This window comes from Vicugna pacos, chromosome 3, assembly GCF_048564905.1.
Source record: "Vicugna pacos chromosome 3, VicPac4, whole genome shotgun sequence".
NCBI classification, from domain to species: domain Eukaryota; kingdom Metazoa; phylum Chordata; class Mammalia; order Artiodactyla; family Camelidae; genus Vicugna; species Vicugna pacos.
In genome coordinates this window covers 53,153,782-53,175,716 of record NC_132989.1, presented here as the reverse complement: position 1 = coordinate 53,175,716, position 21,935 = coordinate 53,153,782, and the positions used below count along the sequence as shown (strand labels likewise).

The 21,935-nt window shown below is 33.6% G+C and overlaps 1 non-coding gene across 1 annotated transcript; it reads left to right on the top strand.

Moving 5' to 3' along the window:
- The first annotated feature begins 21,277 nt into the window (after nt 1-21,277).
- On the top strand, nt 21,278-21,441 carry LOC116278221 (U1 spliceosomal RNA). The gene has a single exon (XR_004187617.1). It is a non-coding gene; the product is annotated as a U1 spliceosomal RNA (small nuclear RNA).
- Nucleotides 21,442-21,935: the final 494 nt, after the last annotated feature.

Genomic DNA, 21,935 nt, shown 5'->3' with positions numbered 1-21,935 from the left:
TCATTTTCTGTTGATTTTTAACAATATTGGTCAAAACCCATAAGTTTTGCCTATTTATTTTCCCTCCTCTAACTGGTAGGGAAGAGAGGAAAAACTCCTAAATTCTTTGGATTGGTCATTTCTATTTGAAATGAAGCTTCAGCAGCTCACCCTTAATTGGGAAACAAAGTAGAACCTGAGGGCATCCACAGAAGGAGTGCACTCCAGCCAGTTCCCGTAACAAAATAAGAGAAACAGAAATTTCAGACCGCATCCACAATCATGACTACTTAAACCCCTAGGCTCAACAGGGAAAAAAATCCTATCGAAACCTATAAAATGAAGCCTTGTGACTGCAGCTCTGAGGAAAATTTTCAAACAGGGTCCAATGAAGTTAGAATCAGGGAGATTCTACCCACAACATACTTGTTCAAATTAAGGTCAGGATAGCTTTCTCTGCCAAAAAGATGTAAGATAAAATGAAAATGCTTGGTGACCTTGAAAAACTACAACAGAAATGTAAGCAGCCAAACAAAAATAATCATAGCAACAATAAACAAAATCAGATTTTCCTAATAGTCCAAATTATAAATGCAAATGTATTAAATTCTCACTGAAATTACAAGATTTATAGTTACCAAAAAAAAAAGCCATCTGGCTTTGGGCTGCTTGCAAGTGATACAGCAAAAATTAAAGAACAGAAAAACGAAAATAAAAGAATAGACAAAATGACATAAGGAGTATATTAAAAAAAAAGTAGAAATTTTTAAATAGTAGAATTTAAACTAAAAAGCATTAATAGAAAATAGAGTACATGATTAAAGTTGAACTTTTCTGAAAACAATTTTTTTTTGTGTGTGAGCATTTAGCTTTCATTAACACAGCCAGGAGATAAGTAAATCCGTATACAAAGAGATCTCTGGGAAAATAAGATGTCTGATTCAGTCTACTTCTCACTGAATTGTAGGCAACTGTAGGACAGGGTCTACAGCCTGGTTAACATGAATCCTGGAGGCGTCAGGGAAACAGACCCCTGTTTCTACTACATAGCACTAAGCTCTAGGAGTACTTGGATCAGGCCATGATGGTCTGCAGAGGTTGAGTGTGAAAAACAAAATATTTAAGTTTTTGTTTTTGAGGAAGGTTTTTTTTTTTTTTTAAGAAAATCAATTATTTATTTATTTTTGCTTAGTTTAGGGGTTACTATTTCCCAGCATCATAGAATGCATTTCTCATCTGTCCCTGAAATTCCTAAGATGTACTGGTTCAGGTGAGAGGTCAGCAAGCAGCACAGATCTGTGCTAAGGCAACACGTTGTGGAACTGCTCTGTTAGAGCTGGAGGGGAGACCGTTGCTCTCTCAGTGGTCTCACATGACACATACTCAGATGTTGCCTTGCTGGTGAGTGAGGAGCAGTAGACTGTATTAATTGGATCCAAGGCTTGATTTCTTTGGTCGGTTTTGGAAAATTCCTTGCCATTATCCCTTTAAATATTACATTGACCTATTTTTCTTTTCTCTCATTTTGGGATGTCAATTACACATATGTTGAATATTTTTTATTCCATCACATATATTTCTTGTATTATTTTATGTATCTTTCTATCCTTGCCCTCTGTCTTTTGATATTTTAGTCCGGAAATTTAATTTGAACTATTTTCAAGATCAGTAGTTCCACTCTTCAGCCATGTCTCTTCTCTTAAACACATCTCCTGAGTTCTTAAGTTCTTCATTTCCACTTGATTTCTATTAAATACAGTTTTTAGTTGTCTGTGTTAATTCTACATTTTATTTTTATTCTTGAATAAATTAATTATATTTAGTTTAAAGCCAATGTCTGATCAACTTAATATCCAACTCTCCTGTGAATCTGTTTTTATTATTTTTCTCTTGCTTTTTGAGTAATTCTTCTCCTTTTTTCATAACTGACCATTTCTTTATTTGAATAATGGACATTATAGATGAAAAACTATAAAGTTAATTTTGCAGCTCAGGATGGTGTTATTCATTGGTGATTATTTATTTTTGCTTTTGTCAGGTAGTTACAGTAAGAGTAAAGAGATCACCTTTATTTGGTTCAATTAGTCCTTGTAACAGTTGAACTGTTTCTGATTCACCACTCTCCTTCAAGTTTAGCCCTTCAGGATCCTTACTATCTCAAAAAAGAAAGCAAACGATAGACAAACACCTGCCAAGGTCCCCTTCTCCCTAGCGGGCTCCACACTGCGGTGCTGGCCCACCACCCTGTTAAGACTCGTAGAAGTTATGCTCAGCTTCTCACCCGCCCTGCCTCAGGCCCCATCACAGTCATCTCTAGATTAGTAAACCTTGCTAAATTTATTCAAGTGATAGCAGTCTCTGGTGTTCTCAACTATTTTTACCTGTAAATACAGTTAACTTTTTTCACCTCTTTTTAAGATTTAGAATTCTCTCATTTTCTTGGAGTTTTTAAATTTCATCAGAAATATGTGTATTTTTAAGAAAAATAAATAGTCCTGATTGATTCTTGGAGGGCTCATTACATGAAAAATTTGGGAATTTTCTTGAGCAGTGACAAATTTTGTTTTGTTAAATTTGAGTATTCCATTCCTTTTGTCCTTTCTAGAGGTTCTAATAAATAGATTTTAGATTTCTCTGACTGTTTTCTGTTTCTTTTAGAAGAGGCAAAATAGTGAAGTAGTTAAAAAGGTAATCTTTGGAGTAGCAACATTGTTAAATTTCAAATCCTCATTTTACCACTTAGTTAAATGGGTGACTTTGGGTAAGTTTAACAAAATAACTATCTTTGCCTAAGTTTCTTATTTACGATAGAGTATTAATAAATTATTCATTTCATAAATTATTGTGAGAAAAAAATCAAATAAAACATGTAATTATACGTTTGTCCAATAGTTCATTTTTCCCTTAACTTCCAGATTATTAAAGCATTCTTTACGCATGCCCATTTTATTGCATTTTTTTTCCCTTAAGCAATCAGATTTAAAATATCCAGTATCTCTAAGTTAGTTATATAATTATTCCTTTTTGGAGATTGCCTTACTGACAATACAGATTTGCATTTTGTATTATTTCTGTTTCTTTTAAGTTCATCTCAGCCCCCTTTTATTATGTTGTTAGATCTGTACTCCAAATACTTGATAATTTTTGATTACTCATTTATATTTTTATGTAAAGGCTAGAGGGATGATTGTGGGCTATTGGTGTGTCCTTTGTAATTCATCAGTTAGTTTCCACAATTAGCCTCTTTTGAACAAAAGAGCTGAGTGTGGGCTCGGTCAATGAAAAGGGCATATCAAGGTAGTTTTTTATTTAATTTATTTTTTTTAAATTATTAATTAAGGTAAAGTTGATGTATAATATTACATAAGTTACAATATAGTGAGTCACAATTTTGAAGATTATACTCCATTTATAGTTATTATAAAATATTGGCTATACTCTCTGTATTATACACTATATATTTGTAGCTTATTTTATACACAATAGTTTGTACCTCTAATTCCTTTCCCCCATGTTGGCCCTCCCCCATACCCTCTCCTTAGTAGTAACCACTAATTTGTTCCCTATACCTGTGAATCTGTTTCTTTTTTGTTATATTCACTAGTTTGTTGTATTTTTTAGATTCCACATATAAGCAGTACCATACATTGTTTGTCCAAATTATTGACTTAGCATAGTACCCTCCAAGACCATACATATTGTTGCAAATGACATTATTTCATTATTTTTTATGGCTGAGTAATATTCCATCACACACACACATATACCACATCTTTACCCATTCATGTGTTGATGGGCACTCAGGTTACTTTTGTATCTTGCCTGTTGCAAATAATGCTTCTAGGAATATTGGGGTGCATATGTCTTTTCAAATTAGTGTCTTTGCTTCTTTCAGATATATATGCATAATAGAATTGCTGGGTCATATGGTAGTTTTATTTTTAGTTTTTTGAGAAACCTCCATGTTTTCCACAGTGGCTTCACCAATTTATGTTCCCACCAACATTGTACAAGGGTTCCCTTTTCTCCATATCCTCACCAACATTTGTTGTTTGTGTTCTTTCTGATGACAGCCATTCTGACAGGTGTGAGGTGATAACTCATTGCAGTTGTGATCTGCTTTTCTCTGATGCTTAATGATGTTGAGCATTTTTTCATGTGGCCTTTGCCCATCTGTATGTCTTCTTTGGGAAAATTTCAATCCAGATCTTCTGCCCATTTTTAAATCAAACAGTTGTTTTGTTGTTAGTTTTGACTTCTAGATACAGTGGTGTAAAGCTGGCCCTCAATCTGGCATCACTGCTAAATGAAATTTGGGAATGTAGGGGAGTTAAGTGTATGTTCAAAGTGTGGCATTTTGAACTAAAAATCTTTTAACTTTTAAAATGTAATTAATAAGGATATTAGAAATGGATTTAAAAAAAAAAAAACTCCTCTTCTCATCCGTACCACATTATTAGGTTTTGAATTCTCTATTTAGAGATATCTGTCTATGAATTAAGATTCATACATATTCAGGGAGTAATTTATCCTTTATGGGAACTATGGTAAGGTTATATTACACAACATATTTTCTTTTCCAATCAAAAATAAAACATTTTGTTACAGTTCTCGTTCAGGTGTGGCATCTAGCTGTTGGTGTGTGATTCCAGGAACTTCCTGGATGAAATTAGAAACCAGCCCCCATACACTGGAGGGCAAGGAAAGACTGCAGAAAGAGCCAGGGTGCTTCAGATTGGTAAGTGGCAGGTTTAATAGGCCAAGGAACTTAGACACGAGGCTTGTCTTAAGTGACTGCAAGATGAGTACATCTTCTTGCTGCCCCTCAGAATCTCAAAAGTATCTATAGAGGCCTTACCTGGGTTCAGTCACATATCTCATCCAGATGGTCTCAACAACACATGACTCTCTCAAGGCTGTGTCCTTGGGGCAGCTTCTAGCGTGGGGAGGGCAAGCAGAATGCACATTTCAAGGATGGGGTGGGGTGAGGAGCCTCTAACTGCCTGGGTCTAGCTCATGGGTCAGCCAGCAGTCACATCCTCCTGATGAGCTCCTCCAGCACAGGCTCACTACTTTTCTCAAGTGCGTCTTTTTTTTTCCTTCCACTTATAATTTATTCTTTGGCCGAATCTTTCTAATACTTTCTGTCAATTCATACATGTATAAAGGGAGGCTATGTCAGAATTCATTTAGCAAATTTCAGCTGTATTTTGAGAAGTTTTGAGGAAAAGAGCATGTATGGCTTGCAATACCAATGTCAAATCTACTACTTTCTGCAATTTTCAAAGGTTTTAATGAACTTTTATTGGACGATATAAAAAGACAGTAAAAGATAAAATTAAATTTTCTGCACTTCTTGAAATTTTCCCAAGCATATAGAACCTTCATACATTTTCTCAAAATGCTTATAAAAAAGTCAACACAGCTTCTAAATAGTCATGATATATTCAGCATGTGAAACTAAGTTGATTATATCACAAACATCAGTTTATTTCTTTAATATTTGTCAGCTTGTGATAACAGATAGAACTCTCATCTCCCCCCACCCCCCAAAAAAGATGAGGGATTTGTGAAAATATTCACAGCTTAATCATTTCATGTTGTAGTAAAAAGATCAGGTGCTCAATAGAACAGTAACAATGATGAGAATGATGATAGTAAGGTTTTCTTATCATTTATGTGCTGTTAATAGTGTATGATTCCCAGATAATTTTAAATGTTCTGTCATGTTAATATATTCATAGTAAATGTATATGCATGACTGTTTACAGACACCTAATTCCAGTGCTTATAAAATTCTGCCTGATTAAAGGCTAGTTGCACAGATTATATCCCATTTAATTCCCTGATTTTTCTTATCCTCTTACTATTCTCTTCCTTTGAAAATGGGTGAGCCAAATAAGAAGCAGTCTAAGTGTGCAGGAAACCTCATTTTTCTTGAGGTAAAGTCTACTTGAATTTTGATTAAAAGGAATATATATATATATTTTTTTTCCAGTGGAGGTGTTTACACAAATATGTATGTTAGGGCAGCATAAAAACATATTTAAAATAAACCATCACAAAAAATTGGGAGGGAGGGAAGAAGAGGGACAGGAAGGAAAGAAAAAGAAAACCTTGTCTTGGGCAAAATCATCTTGTTATTTCACAGAATATTCCTATTTTACTTTACTGATGAATGTATTAATATGGCAGATCATTTAAAATTCTTTCCAGTCTTATTGGGCTACTCTAAATATGTGCAAAATAATTAAGATAAAATTTAATATTTTTTTCTAGTTACTAAAAATTTCAGTTTCTCAATTTAAATAAATAAAAAAAAGTCAGCTTCTCAAAAGTGGAGCAGAATTAAAGAAATGGAAAAATCTGTTAAAATTAATCATTTATCCACATACAAACAAATGCTGAGTGATAGAACAAGTGTTGTGGAGTATCTGTGACAACTCAGTATTTTTTCCCACATTAACATGCTCATCAGTTATTGGTGTTAAATATTAATATAGGATGCAAGATTGTAAGTACCTGCGTGAAAACTGAGAAAAATTAGCTGTCTGTGTGACACAACAAACCTGGAATTTTAGGTATAAATTCGTCTGAACAACTGCCTTTTTAGCAGTTGCTACTTTTAATAGTGTTGCTTTCAGTGTTTTAATTTACATAAACCATTAAATTATACTTTTTTTTACTGTTGATATGTATAAACATATACACATATATGTATATAAACAGATATATGTATTCATGTACAAGTTTTGCAGTTTCAGTTATCCCTGGATAACATTATTGATGATTTTAATAGTCTTTTATGCTTTCCTCCCTAAATTTCAAGTATTCTGTAATTACCTTGAATTAAGAATCAAGTATTATAAAACTGATTTTTTTTAAATGAGGGGATTTAGTGATCAAAGAATAATTTTTAAAAATGCAAAAGGAAAAAGACACATTTAAAAAGGTATAATAGCAAAGATGATAGGGAAGGTTTTCTCTGATCGCTCAGCCAGTATTTATTAAATACAACTCCGAGTCAAACATTGTGTTAAATGCTAAAAGACAGTGTGGAGAGTTCATAGAAATCAGCAAAGAAAAGATAAGAGCCCTGGGGATGCTGGGGCTTTGGTCTGCTTCACTTAACACTTTTTGCCCAAGGCCTTACGAAGAGTAGCTATTTAACAAGGAAACCCAAGTGACTAGTGATAGACAAACGTTCACTATTGCTGGTAATAAAAAATGCAAACTAAAGCCACATAATTTTTTATCTAGCAAGTGCTTGAAGATTGAAATGCAGCATTGTGCAAAGTATCTGCTCTTGCATTTTTGGGGAAATAGAAGGTTGTACAACCTTAATGGAAGGCAGTCTAGCTTTCCTAAAAAGATTTTGAGAGCCTTCATCTGCTTTGAACTGCAGCTTTTGTTCTGATAGTGTATCTTCAAGAATGATGGAAAAGAAAATAAATTACTTATGCAGAAAAATTTTTATTCTAAAGCTTTTCATAAAAAAACCATAGAAACAATCTAATTGTCCACTAGTATGACATCAGTATGAGGTAACATTGAACAGTCACTTAAAACATTCACAAAAAGTTTTAATATTGTAAAAGGAGTATTTTTTGATATTTAATAGCTAGAATATATTGAACACGTACTACACGTGAAACACTGTTCCAAACTTTTTAAATGTATTCATTTTTCTGATTCTCATATCAACAGAATATGGTGAATACTATTGTTATTCTTGTCTTACAGTGGATAACACTGAGACAGATGTTAGCTAAGGTTCTTGAGCTTACATCATTAGAATGTGACAGAATCAGAATTTGAATTCAGGCAATTTGTAAATCTTACACGCTTGTTAGTCTGTTTTTCAGTTTTAAAAAAGGAGCACAAAATATGCATAAAAGACCATACATATTTTCCACACTAGCACACACATACATACATGAGTTTAAAAAATGAATTCATAAGTGTAAATCTTTGAATGGTAGGATGATAGGTGACTCTTTTTTGTTTCTGTTTCTCTGTATTGAACATATTTTGCCATGATAAATTTGTTCCAGCTTTAAAATGAGATAAAAGTATATATTTTAAGACAAATGTCAAGCTTTGCCATTAGCTTTTTCATTGACTTAAAGTTTGACTTTCCAATTTGCGTGTAAGGTCCACAAGCTCTGGGATTTGGTGTATTCACTACTGTGTCTCTGAAATGCAGAATAGGAGCTGCATATAATGGGGCCTCAAAAAGTAGTTGCTGAAAGATTGAATGAATGAGTGAAATGACTAAGTAATATGACTTGGATTAAGTTAAAGTTGCTTCCTATTTGTTTGTGTGAACTTTGAAGTTGATTTATTGATGTTCACATACATGTACATATATAGGGATGAACTGGGTATTCCAGAAGTTTTTTAAAATTGTATCACTCCAACAGCATTTTCAGTGTGTCCTGTAGACTATCAGTGATTCAAGATGATAATTTAAAAGCAGGCCCTATTATCAAACACATTTTGGAAATGCTGTATACCACATCTCCCTCTTACAGATTTAAAATGCTCGCTGCTCTATTGATCTTTGAAGGAGTAAGTCTCATGGGATAAAAATTTTATTTCATTGTTTGATCGTAAACTCCTTTTAAGAAGTAACTGTTAACATCCTGTGTTACTGGTACACTTTGGAACACCATGGAGCACTTTTTGGTTAATGCTGCCGTAGGTGATACTGGCGCCAGTTAAGATGCTTACCATGATAGAATCTCTCTAATCTTTTTAGGGTATAGTTTGATTACACAGGAATGGCTTTTCAGGTAAGGTGTCCAGTAATTCAGGCATCTACTCTGACCATAGTTTCATATTTGAATTTTAGAGGTATATATCATTTATCAGCAGTATAAAATGACATAATTTATGATCCTGGATAATAAGCCTATGTTTAGACAGCATTTGGGGCAAGAAATAAAGAAATATAAGAGTTTAGTCTTCTTTGTAATTCTATGGCTTTCTAAATATTCTTTCAAAATAATTTCACTGAATTTCTCTCCTATTTATGGTACTGCTTACAGAAGATCATCTTTTTTTTTTTTTTGACTGTAAATTTTGTAGGAATATCTGTTCAGGCCAATGGTTCTGTTTGTGCTTCAATAGTGTTGTTGTAAAAGTATGTATCTTCATTAATTAAAAAAAATCAAGTAGCTCAAAAGAAGATATTATAAACATCTAGAATTATACCCTCTAGAAATAACCACTAGTAAAATAACCACAAGCTCCAAAATACATACGTACATGTATAAATCCATATAGATACTGGTGTACTGTTTTCCATAAATGGTATTTTATCCTACATGATTGTTTTATAGCCTATCTACCTCAGCAGCTCACACTGACACTCCCCTCTCTCTTGGCCATCTGATCTAGCCATGATGGTTTTCTAGTGTTATCTTACAAGAATATCTGCCTGGGGTGTTTTCCCCTGTATTCTTCCCCCAGTGAACACATAGGATACCTTCAGATCTCAGTTAAATTGTTATTTTCTCAGAGAAACCTTTTCAATTCTCCCTTTCTAGACAAATTCCCAGTACTATATGGTCTTACAGCACACTACCTTTCATTCATGGCAGCTGTAACAGATGTAATATTACATTTTTCTCAGATAAACTGGTCATTGTACTTTCCCCCCACCAGAAGAATAAGCTTTCTATAAGGGCCTGGCTCAAAACCTTTTCTTGACATTTGTGGAATATTTATTAGTATCCCTATTCCATGTTCCTGTGTTGTCTTTACCACAAGGCTTGGAAATCTGGACATTACATTTTCTAAACTTTCTGGCAATTGAGTCTTTCATGGGCTCCACCAATAGGTGTCCTTGAACAGAGGTAAGATGCCTGGTGGGAGGGAGGTGCACTGTTGCCTCTGGCTCTGACATTAGCACTGATAGTAATTACAGGTGATTGTGGGTCCCAGACAGCAGCTTTAGTAGTTTCAGTGATGGAAAGACAAGCTTAGTGGAAGTCGACCCCTGAAGAAGCACCAACAGTAGATTTGAACTCACGGGGTCCAGCCCAGGTGGTAGCAACTCCTGATCTCTGGATAATAGCATCTTCTTTCTCCCTTGTGCTCCTTCAGACGTTCCATCATCTTTGCAACAAATTTCTTGAATTGGAACCCTCCTTTCCTTTCATAGATTGGATTCTGATTTCCTAAGTGGATCCTGACCATTAAACCTAGTTCATACAGTTTTTCCGAATGAATGGCACCTGTTTTCCAACTCATTAGTAGGCCATAGATACATTTTATGTAAATAAATACAGATCTACATAAGCATTGATTTTCCAAGTCTATTTAAATTACTTTCTCTTAGATAAGCTGTAAAATGGGAGTAAGATCTGTTAAAAACCTTCTCTTAGTTGAAGCTACATTGAATTTTTAACATTCTATTATTCCATCAGGCTTGAGCCTCAAATGATGAGGAGCTGTAATCATATGAATTTTTAGAGCATGCATGAGGTTCTAATGAAGTGCAATTTTCACTAATTTTCACTAATAATTTAGAAACAAGAAAACTAGTTTGTTTATACTGATAAAAAAGTACCTTTCAAAAAGCACTTTAATATATTCTATTAAATAAAAGGATGATTAGAAAATAAACTGGTCATAAACAATAGCTGTAATTGGTACTTTATTTGATTGAAATTTTCTTGAATTGTGACAGTACTAGGGAAAACAAATCTTCCAGAGTTCTATATCGTCCTCATGACATTTCTAAAGCCTTGAGAGAGGAGGAGAAAGTTTCAGGCTTGAAGAACAATCACCATATAATTGAACAGATCTTTGTTCGCCCTAACTTTAAATAATTTGGAAGCAGAATAATACATTGTTTGAAAAGAAAATAATAAATTAAAAATGTCACTCTCCCTTTCAATTTAAAAGTAGTTCTAATTAGAGGGAGACCATGGAACAATCTCTTTGTACTACAAAACCATTTGTTGTATTATAAAAATGTCTCGGTCTGTATGGAAAAGAAAACATTTGAACTAAACAAAGAGCTGATTAATTTTCAATTGATTAATCAAAATTGAATGAAGTGTCCTAGGAAGTTTGACTATCTCCTGTTCTCTAGTAAAAATGACCGATTTTTCTGTTGTGTGTTCTTACCACACAATATAAAGAATTAAGGACTCTTGTCAAATATTTTTCATGGCAGAGTCTGTTTCTACATATCTACATTTTAAAATTTGTATTTGAATAGGAGTCAGTGAAGCATGTTTTAAATAATTGAAACATGACTTTGGAAGGAGATGAACTTATTTTTAAAGTAATTATTACTTAGACTCTCTGAGTTTTTAGAAATTCTTTCCCCATCACTCTGGGCCTGCAATTTCTAAGAATTATAAAAGGCTGGATTAGCTCTTAGTTTGTGGGATATATATATTAAAATTTGATACTTCTAATCTGAAGACATTTATGACAAGCTGTCATTAAAAAAGAATTCTTCAGAGAATGTTTAAACTTAACTATAGACACTGAGGATCTTAGTTCACATATTATTTCAGTATCTGGCCCATGGCTTAAGAGAAGCAGATGTTTCCTCTGTAGTTGTGAAATCTTACTATCATTTCTTTTTAAGTGTTGAAATTTTTCAAAAGATGAGAGTAACAGTACCCCCACCTCCTCCTCTGCAAGATTGTGTGCCATATAAAGGAAACAGTGAAAAGGATTTAAAACAGATCTGCAAGGCTCTCCCAATGGGCCATCCAGGAAGAGAAGAAAACAAGAATAAGGAGGAGAAAATATACAACAAAAATCAGATAAGATTTCCCCTAAATTTTCCCTAGTTGCTGAGCAGGAACAATACACACAAACACACATTCAAAACACAGTTATACTTTGGCATTAAACAGTTTTTGAGGCACTTAAATTCACAGAAAGTCTCAAAAGTAGCACAGATTCTGTATATCAGGACCACACTGCTACAGTGCCTTCTGATGCCATAGTGGTACCCACACCCTGATGTAGTCTCTTTATATACTGACTCTGGGCTTGTTTTTGTGGCTTGCTTAGGTCAAATGAACGTGAAAAACATGATTCAGCTAGAAGCCTGGTAACTTAGTCACCCTGTCAAGAAGTCTGGGATACTCTGCTGGAAAAGTTCTGTGGAAGAGAGCAGAAGCACCTGGGTCAAGAGTCCTAGTTGAATTCACAAACAAGGAAAGCCCCTGGGGCTTGCTGACCCTGAATTAACTTACCAGCCGGCAGTCAGTGCATGAGTGAGCCTGTCCGTAGCACACAGAACTGAGATGAGCCCTCCCATAGGACTGTCCAAATGGCTAACACGTGGAATTTGGGCAAAGAAATGGTGGTGGTTTTAAGGCAATACATTCTGAGGCAGTTAGTTTTACAGCATAGATAACTGAAACAACAGCTTTTAAAATTTTTCTGTAGCACCACTGGCCACCCATTTGAGTGCTACCTCCAGTCACTGTAGACTTCTCATTTTGGAGAATGCCTATGCTTTCCTTAATGAAATATTTCAAGGGGCTATTCAGAAAGAGAAGGTAGAAAACAAAGGGTGCTGGAAACATACAACTCTCCACCCGTTCATTCAAAGAACCCCGTATGTCTAACTACTTGTGAGATGCTGTGGACCCAGTAGCCTGTTCATGTTCTTTAAGTAGGGAACGCAATGTCTGCATTATCTCTGGGTGTGATTACCCGGATGTACTTTTGCCCTTCTTAGTCCCTCCACCTATATGATCATTTGGGAAGAAGTGGCAGGAACTCTTTCTGATTATCAAATTATGCATGCATATCCACCTGTCTTTCTTCTTTCCCTTATGGGAAGAATGGCAAGTCATTAGGCATGTATATCAGATAGGTTCATAGCAGCCCTCCTGTCCACTAAACTCTGCAAATACTAACAATGTTTGTCCTACATTGACAAGTAAGAGCTAAACAAAAATTTTCGATTAACCTGCAGCTCCTTTCACAGTATAGTTTGTCATTTTCATAGCCAAGTAACTGTCATTTTTAAGGAAGTCCATTTGTCTTTTTTTGTCATTAGCTTTTTATCTATGCTTGTTTTAATTTCATTCTAATATTGGGAAGTTCAGTTCTTACAGTGGATAAGTATTGAACTCATGTTTAAAATAACATTTCTGAGGCATGATTATATTAAAATAATAGGCTAGGCACCATGGGAGATACAAAAATACATAACAAATTATCCTTCACTGATACTGAATTAGAGTCAAGTTAATAAAATGTTTTATATATCCTATTTTGGCTGAGATGTGTGAGAGGAGTTGGCATTTTAAGACTCTGAGAATAAAGGAATCGTTTTTTAAAAATCACTGTATTTTAGATTATTTACTTAGACTTTTTGTATGTATAAATAAATCCATGGATTGCACAAAAGAGAGACAGAGGCCTAAGAAGTCATCAGAATGAGAGAGAAAGCAAAAACAGGGAGATGATCCACATCATAATATAAATCAATCTTGCTTATATCTCTACTTAAACTTAGATTCTAAACATTTGCCTATGAATCTGATAGGCTTCAAAAATTTGATTTCTGGTGACTGGATAGCATTTAATTTTGTGGATACAACATAAAATATTTAACTATTCAGCTACTGTTAAATCCACCCCTGTGTTTTATGACATATCTAATGTTCTAACATACTGAAATGCTTTTAGTTTCTTCAATGGAAAAAATTTTTTTGAATAATTGTAGGCCATTATAATATGCTGTTTTTAATTTCTTAAATACATTGCTTCCATATGCCACCCTCTATTTACTGAGTTAACTTTTACTGATTGAACTCTTGTCCAAGATCTAATATGTGTAATCAAGAACATTGGTACCATTGGAGGCCCCATATAGTAGTCTCAATATTTAAAAGGTATAAACCAAGCTAACACATGGTAGATAGAACGTGTTCTTTTTACTAACCCACACAGATATACTTTCAAAAATAAAAACTTTTTCAAAGCATGATTTTTCTACTATTGAATGATAGCAAGATATCAGGATCAAAGATAATTCAATCCAATTAATATTGCCCTTGCCTGGCATTCTTTGATAAACCAATGCTATCTGGATGAAACACATCCTTTATAAATTATTGATATATACAATTTATTTTATTTCCTTCATTTCAACATGCTCACTGCTCGTGTTATTATAATGATATTCTCACATAATTTGTATTCCAAACTGATGAACTTCTCTTTGAATCTTAGGAATTTAAATTTGAATATAGTTATTTTGCTAAGGTAATAGCAAATTTCTTAAAGCAATACCTAGACTGTTAAAAAATATACTTTTTTGTATATTATGTTCAGATATCATAATGGGGTTACAAATGATAAATTATCAGAAAGTAGTTCTGTTAGCATCATATAAATGTGTTTAACAACATATTTAACATTGTATAAATTAGCATTATTTATAATCACAATGCCCTACTCTCTTTTAGCAACATGTAGATCTACATAGGGTTTCTACTTTCAAATATTTTAATGCTAAAATGTTTATAAAAACACCAACTTCAAAAAAATAGTACTATGTTTTTCAATTTGCTCATCTCTCTGTTTAATGAAAGTTATGTGTTAGTCTATAATCACTAGAAAACAGAGTTTGTATTAAGTAGTTCACTGTATTCGTATGTGAATCTTTTTCTTCAGGGAAATGTTTTTATTTCTGTGTTGTGTTTTATTGGTTTGCCACCTTTTTGCAAGTGTCACATGCCATTTCTTTTAGTAGAAAAAATTATAAATATTTTAACCCTTTAAAAAATAAAATACTTTAAAATTTGTTCAGTTATTTAAGGTTTTTTAACCATCATTAATTGCAGACAAAAACTTTCATCAAGTATCTGTAGATGTACTCCAATTCAAAATTAATTTCTATGTTGCTAGGCTACACTTCATTCTTTACTTGAGGATATTTGGTTGTTTCCCTTAACTCTTCTGGTATATTGTATCTCGGTTGAATTAGATCTGATTGCTTTAACAGCACGTTATATTCCCACTATGTGTTTGAGAGAGGTTGCTGGGTCAAATATTTAATGTTTTTCATTTAATATGATATATTGGACAGACTGAGAAAATGTCATATATAATATCTAATTGTTCCAAAGAATGTCATCAGTCTTGGTGCACTTGAGACCACTTCTCCCAATAATGTATACCAACACTGGCAAAAAATTCTTATGGATTTTTCAGCCAAAATTCTGGCTTATCCACTTTTTTCTTCACCATCTGTATCAGCAATATCATCAAAGACTTACTGTCACTATTTTATTTTATTTAAAACATTTTTATTGAAGTATAGTTCGTTTGAGTTTTACAACAGTGATTCAGTATTTTTATAGATTACATTCAATTTAAAGTTATTACAAAATAATGGTTATATTTCCCTATGCTGTACAATACATCCTTGTTGCTTGTTTATTTTATATATTGCTGTTGGTATCTCTTAATTCCCTATTCCTATCTTACCCCTCCCCCTTTCCTTCTGCATACTGGTAACCATTAGTTTGTTCTCTGTATCTGTAAGTCTGTTTCTGTTTTATTATATACATTTGTTTTTTTTTTTGTTTGTTTTTTAAATTCCACATGTAAGTGATAGAGTATTCGTCTTTCTCTGGTTGACTTATTTCACTAAGCATAATACCCTCTAGGTCCATCCACATTGTTGTAAATGGCACAGTTTCATTCTTTCCTATGACTGAGTAATATTCCAATGTCTGTATATGTACCATGACTTCTTTATCCAGTCATCTGTTGATGGACAGTTAGTTGCTTCCATATCTGGGCTATTGTAAATAATGCTGCTATGAACATTGGGGTGCATATATCTTTTCAAATTAGTGTTTTCATTTTCTTTGAATATATACACAGACGTGAAATTGCTGGATCATACAGTATTTCTATTTGTAGTTTTATGAGGATACTTCATACTGTTTTCCATAGTGGCTACACCAACTTATATTCTCACCAGTAGTAGATAATAAGGGTTCCCTTATCTCCACATCTTACCAACATTTCTTATTTGTAGACTTTTTGATGATAACATCTCATCTGTCAGAATGTTTATCTAATTGTTGTTTTGATTTGCATTTTCCTGATAATTAGCAATGTTAAGCATTTTTTCATGTGCCTTTTGGCCATCTGTATGTTTTCTTTGGACAAATGTCTATTCAGGTCTTCTCATTTTTTGAGTTGTTGGGTTTTTTGATATTGAGTTGTATAGGCTGTTTATATATTTTGAGCCAATTTAATGTAATAAGCATGCATGATAATGTGTATTTTTTTGTACTTCTTACTCCTCTACCCATTATATTTTTACTTTTTACCAATTTGATAGAAGAAGTATTTTTAATTGTAGTTTTAGTTGCATCTATTTGACATAAAGTTGAACATTTTCTACATGGCTATGCTACATATTTTACTTATGTTTTTACATCGTCTGTATTCTCTCTCTACTTCTGTTGTGCTGCTTTTCTTAGACATAATACATAAATAGCTTATGAGCATTCTTTATGTGCTACAGGTAATAAGTAATCATTTCCTGTCAGAGACTGAAAATATCTTTCCTATCTTGCTTTTTCAAAATTTGCTTTTCAAATTTTGCTTTTGAGCTTTTGATGACAAGAAATTTTAAAATATGAAAGAAAATACTTCAATATTTTCCTTCATGGTTTTAAATAGTGTTACATATAGATTTATGCAACTGAGTAATAGAAAAATAATCTATATTTTTTCCAGTAATTTGGGGGGCTTTTTTTGCTATGTTTAACTTTTAATTCCATATTGAATTTATTTTCTAGTACCCTGTGAGAAAATGGTCTAGTGTTTTCTGTTTTTCTTTAAAGAGTCATACAATTTCTCAGCACTGATTATGGACTAATTCTTCCTTTTAACCCTACATTTAGGAAGAAAGTAATACCTATAAATGTGGCTTATAGGAAAGTTAGACTCAAACTCAGTGTTTCAAATTATGTATTTTCTAGGATTATTGTAACCTTTTAATAAATAATTTATTTTAATCTCATCCTGGAACATTTTTAAATGAAAGCATACACACATGCAGACACCTGAATTACACAGTGAATGTTTAGGAATGCACATGAGAGTAACCCAACACTCAAGTCAATGTAGACTATTCCTAGTGCTCTAGAAGAACTCCTTGCCTCCTCTAGTCAATACTTCCTTCTCACAGGAAATAAGTCTTCTTACCACAGTCACCAGAGTTCAGCTTTCCATGTTTTAGAACTTTTTGGAACTATGCAGCATACTATGTTGTGTCAGGGTTCTGCAGCCCAGTTTTACATCTATGAGATCCAAGGTTGTCTTTTTTCCACTGTTATTCCACTGTATGAATGCACCACAGTCTATGTAATTCATTTTATTCTGTATAGACTTTTAGGTTGCTTTGGGTTTTAAGGTCTTATGAATAACTCTGATACAAACTTACACATGCATGGCTTTTAGTCAACATGTGCCCTTAATTCCTTTGAGTGCATACCTATACCTAGCAGTAGCATTGCCAGTAACAGGGTACATATATGTTTAACTTCAGTAGAAGCTGCCGGATAGTTTCCCACAGCATTTGAACCAGTTGACACCCATACCAGCAGTATATGAGAATAACTGCTTTCTCTTCCCTTTATGTGTATTTCTTTTAAGGTAAAAAGACAGTTTCTTTATAGCTTTCAGTTGGAGTCACCTATTCACTTTTTCTTTTTAATAGAATTTCAGAGGAGTTAAGGTTGGGCTTCTTAGGAGAAACTAAGAAAAATGGCTAAAATTCTTAACTTTGAAGTTACACAAAACTCAGTTTCTAATTTGAGCTCTTTCACCTGCTTTGCATGTGACGTTGTATAAAATACTTAAATTACCAGTGTTGGTTTCCTCTGCAGTTAGTGAATATGCTAGAACATATTCATTGAATAATATTTTTAAGTTCCAATGAAAAGTCAGATACCATAGTAGATTCATAGTACATCTTATTGTTAGTGTTGTCTTTCCTTTTTAACCCTACAATTGAAATATTTAAGTATAGTGTGGTCTTCTAAAACCAATGGAATTTAAAATGAGTTTTCCTTGGTTCTAAGTTATTCAAACTGTTTACATAAGCATTTAAGTGCTATTTAGTTTGAATAGACTCATGAAGAATTTATTACATTTAAAATAGTAGCCCAAGAGATCTTGAAAACACTGTTTGTAAACATTATCAATTTTGATTATTTTATCTAAAAAGAAATGTGACCAAATGTTTAAATTTTGTCTAATTATTATGTTAAATCAAATAGAAAGTGTCAGTAGAACTGCAGCACACGAAGGGGCTGTGAGTGGAGATGGATCTCAAGGGCAGAAGCAGAATACAAAAACAAGGCAGATGAAGCCAACCACAATATTGGATCAGGATTAGGTAAGGATGTTGTGCAAATCAAGGAAGGACGTAGATTTCAGAGATCCCTCCAAAGCAAATTGCGGTAGTCAAGAACCAAAAAGCTTATTGAAGTCAGTTACCATGCCGTCAATTCAAAATCCAAGCAAGAAGTTAAGAGTCAAGGAGGATACTAAAGCTACTCGCAGGTGACAGAAAGGATAAGACAGAAGTTTCTTGATTCCTGCAGGAACAAGATCCAAAAACTCTTGCCCAGGATCAGAGATTACAAGAAAATAATAATAACAAGAGAGAGAGTTTATGGTGGGATATGTGCCTGACAATCAACGTAGACACACTTCACAAGAAAAATTGTACATGAGTCTTTCTTTCCTCTTGCCACGCTCATTTTTGATGTACAGCTAAATCAAACCAAACTTTTCCTTGAAAATGTCCTCTTATGTAATATTAGTGAGTTTGATAGATATCATCAATGCATTTTATCCAACTAGTCAAAGTCCCCTTTATTTTGGCAAACGTTTCTAGTTGGAGTAAGAGGAGTCATATTTGACTCAGTTTCCTTAGGTACTAGGCGCAAAATGAAAAGATAGTTTTTTAAATCAGTGATTCTGGAGTACGTCTCCCTTACTTTCATCAGTGTCTGATCTACCTCTGCATGGGTCTATTTGAATTAGGGGGGAAAAATGAGTCCTTCCCCACAAATTACTAGAAGTTAATTTTAGAACTTTTAGAACTCACTTCTCCAGTTATACCTCCACTCCTACACCCTCCAAGTCTTGTATTGTTTTCCTTCTTGTTAAGAGACAGACTTAATAAGTGAATAATGAAAGTAGTTCCCTCTAAAGAATAGTTAGTTTATACCAATATGCTTATTCACTTTGTTGCTAGACAACCAGCCAAGCTCTCTGCTTCTGGTAAGCACTTCACAAATTTACTCACTGTTGGGTCTGAAATGTAACAAAATTGATTCCTTTATTTTTAACACCAAGGTTATCCATGTGAAGGCATACATAAAGATTAAATGACACCAAGGGTAAGGCCCTTTTCTTTTGTATCTTGGTCTATTGCTCTGCTGGCTTTTTTTTTTTTTTTTTTTGAGAAAATCTTATTACTTTGCAACATTAATTGATTCTTTTGAAGTTGATGCCTTATAAATAAGGGTTCTGGATGAATTTTATTTCTAATGTTACTGCAGGTTGAACAGCAATATGCAGCCACTTTGTTCTTTGGAAAAAGAATAACATGGCAAAGTGAAATTATGGGCAGGGAGTATTGGGAAGAGCTGGAAACCAGGAAACCAGAAATCAATCCTACTGGTTAGAGAACCTTGGGTAAATCATTTAACCTCCCTGGGTTTCAGATTTGTTACTTATCAGAGAAGAAATTTGTGTTAAATGACCTCTGGACTCTTCAAAGTGGAAATTAAGTTCTTTTATTATTACTCATTTACAAGTCTCTTCAATCAATACTTTCCTTAAGAATGGAAACAAAAAAATAATGGCATTTAGTTTCAAGTGATTGTTTTGTTTCCCCTACTTACTCCTTTATTGTGGCATAAATAAGCATTAAAGTGCTTTCACCTATACAGGTGAATAGCAGGGGGAACAGAGAAGTATGAAATTGAATAATTCTTAAATTGGAAAATATGAACTTATTATAAGAAAATTGTTCTGTTTCTGGCCTCAGCTGATTTCATTCTAAAATAAACAGTGCAAAATTCATGTATAATACCTGTATTAAAGGAAGATACTCTGTGTTTATAGCTGGAAGAGCATCTCTAAGATTTTGAAAAAATATTCGCACAGAGAAATACATTTATTTTGTCTTCCTGCATTGTCTCCCTCTTCCAAATGGATCACATGCATGACATCTGAAGGGTATTCATTCAAGCTACATTTTGGTGGTGTATGCTGGTTTTTGTTTCTACCTTTTGGCATTGTTTTGGGAGAAGAATAGATTATTTTTGTACTTATTTGCAAATCACTTACTGTAGTGGAAAAGGATAAAAATATAGCAGAAAGATGTATTTACGTTTATTTACTGTATTGAGATATATTGTATCCTACTTTCAAAGCAATTCAAACTTCCTATGTATGACTTAAAAAGACCCACCACCAGTAATGTAGATAAATAATAAATGTGACAGAAATAAAAGAGGAATAAAGAAATCACAAATACCTGCATTTCATCCCCGTGTGACACAGCAGTAATTCTGGAAGAGTAACTATACCAGGTGAACTTTGGGTGAGAGGAGTTGTCCACGCAGGTCTGGGTGTTCTGGTCTCTGTCCCTTCCCAGGGCCATCTCACTGGCCTCTCCGCCTGCCCCCTCCATTTGTGTAGCCCAGAGACATTCTAAGTCTCTTGAATATCCATGATCCTTCCTACTTCAAACTTTCTCCCCACGCTTTATGCTCTTCTTGTAATCATCTTCTGTTCACTGTTTGCACTAACAATTCCTTCTATGCTGCTAAAAGTTTTACAAGGAAATGTTGGTGCCCTCTTCTCCCCTATCCTCTCCTAAGTCTAAAGAAATTTCCCTCTACGCAATCTCATATTCTCCTGGATCCATTTCTTTCAATTATGAAATGTGAGTAGTTAGGTAATCAATCATTTAGTATCTACTTTCTTTGCTTGGCTGTAAGCTCTGAAAGGGCAGAGGCTTCCTCTTATTTCTCTCTCAATTTCCAGTACCTAATACAGCAGCAGCATCTTATATCTAATAGATATTTAATAAATATTTACTGAATGAATGAAATCTTAACTCCCTACCATATTGAAAAAGTAATCATGAGCCCAGGTATTTGAATTTATGAGGTGATTCTCATTTCAAGGGAAAAACAAAGCAGAACTGTATCTTAAAGTTCCAATATATAAGATCAATTTAAATTCAAGTCCCAGACTTACCTGGCAGGGGCGATACCATGATCACAAAGGTGATTTTCCCAGGGCAAGGCTTATCCATTGCACTCCACATGTGCTGACTCCTGCAGTTTTCCCAAATGTGGGAAATTCGTCTGCACAATTCGTGGTAGTGGGGGACTGCGTCCATGCTTTCCCCTTAAAAAAAAAAAAGAGTAAGTAAATAAATAAATTCATGTCCCTTACAGGGCCTTAACAATTCATTTCTAATTTAGAGGTGTATTTAAGTATTCTCTTTAAAAAATCTTAAATTAGAAATTGTACAGTTCTTTGAATTCAACTTTTCACTTTCTGAATATCAGGCTAATATTTGTCATACAAAATTTATTCAAATTATCTACTTAAAATTTTCCTTGAGTTAAAGTATTTGTATTTAATTTTAATTATTAAAATTGGTGACACTTTTAGCTGAGTAAAGATGATCATGTCTCCAGTTTTGCATATTTTAATTTTATCATACCTTTATTTGTTATAATTTATCAACTCTGACATATGCCTTGAGCTCTAAATTAAAATATCACTAGGAAAGATTTTTTTTAAAAGGCTTTTTAACCTCAAACAAGATGAATTAACACTTACTCTGAGCCCTATCTTATTTTCTATTTATAAAGGACTTTTCAAATTCATTAGTTACA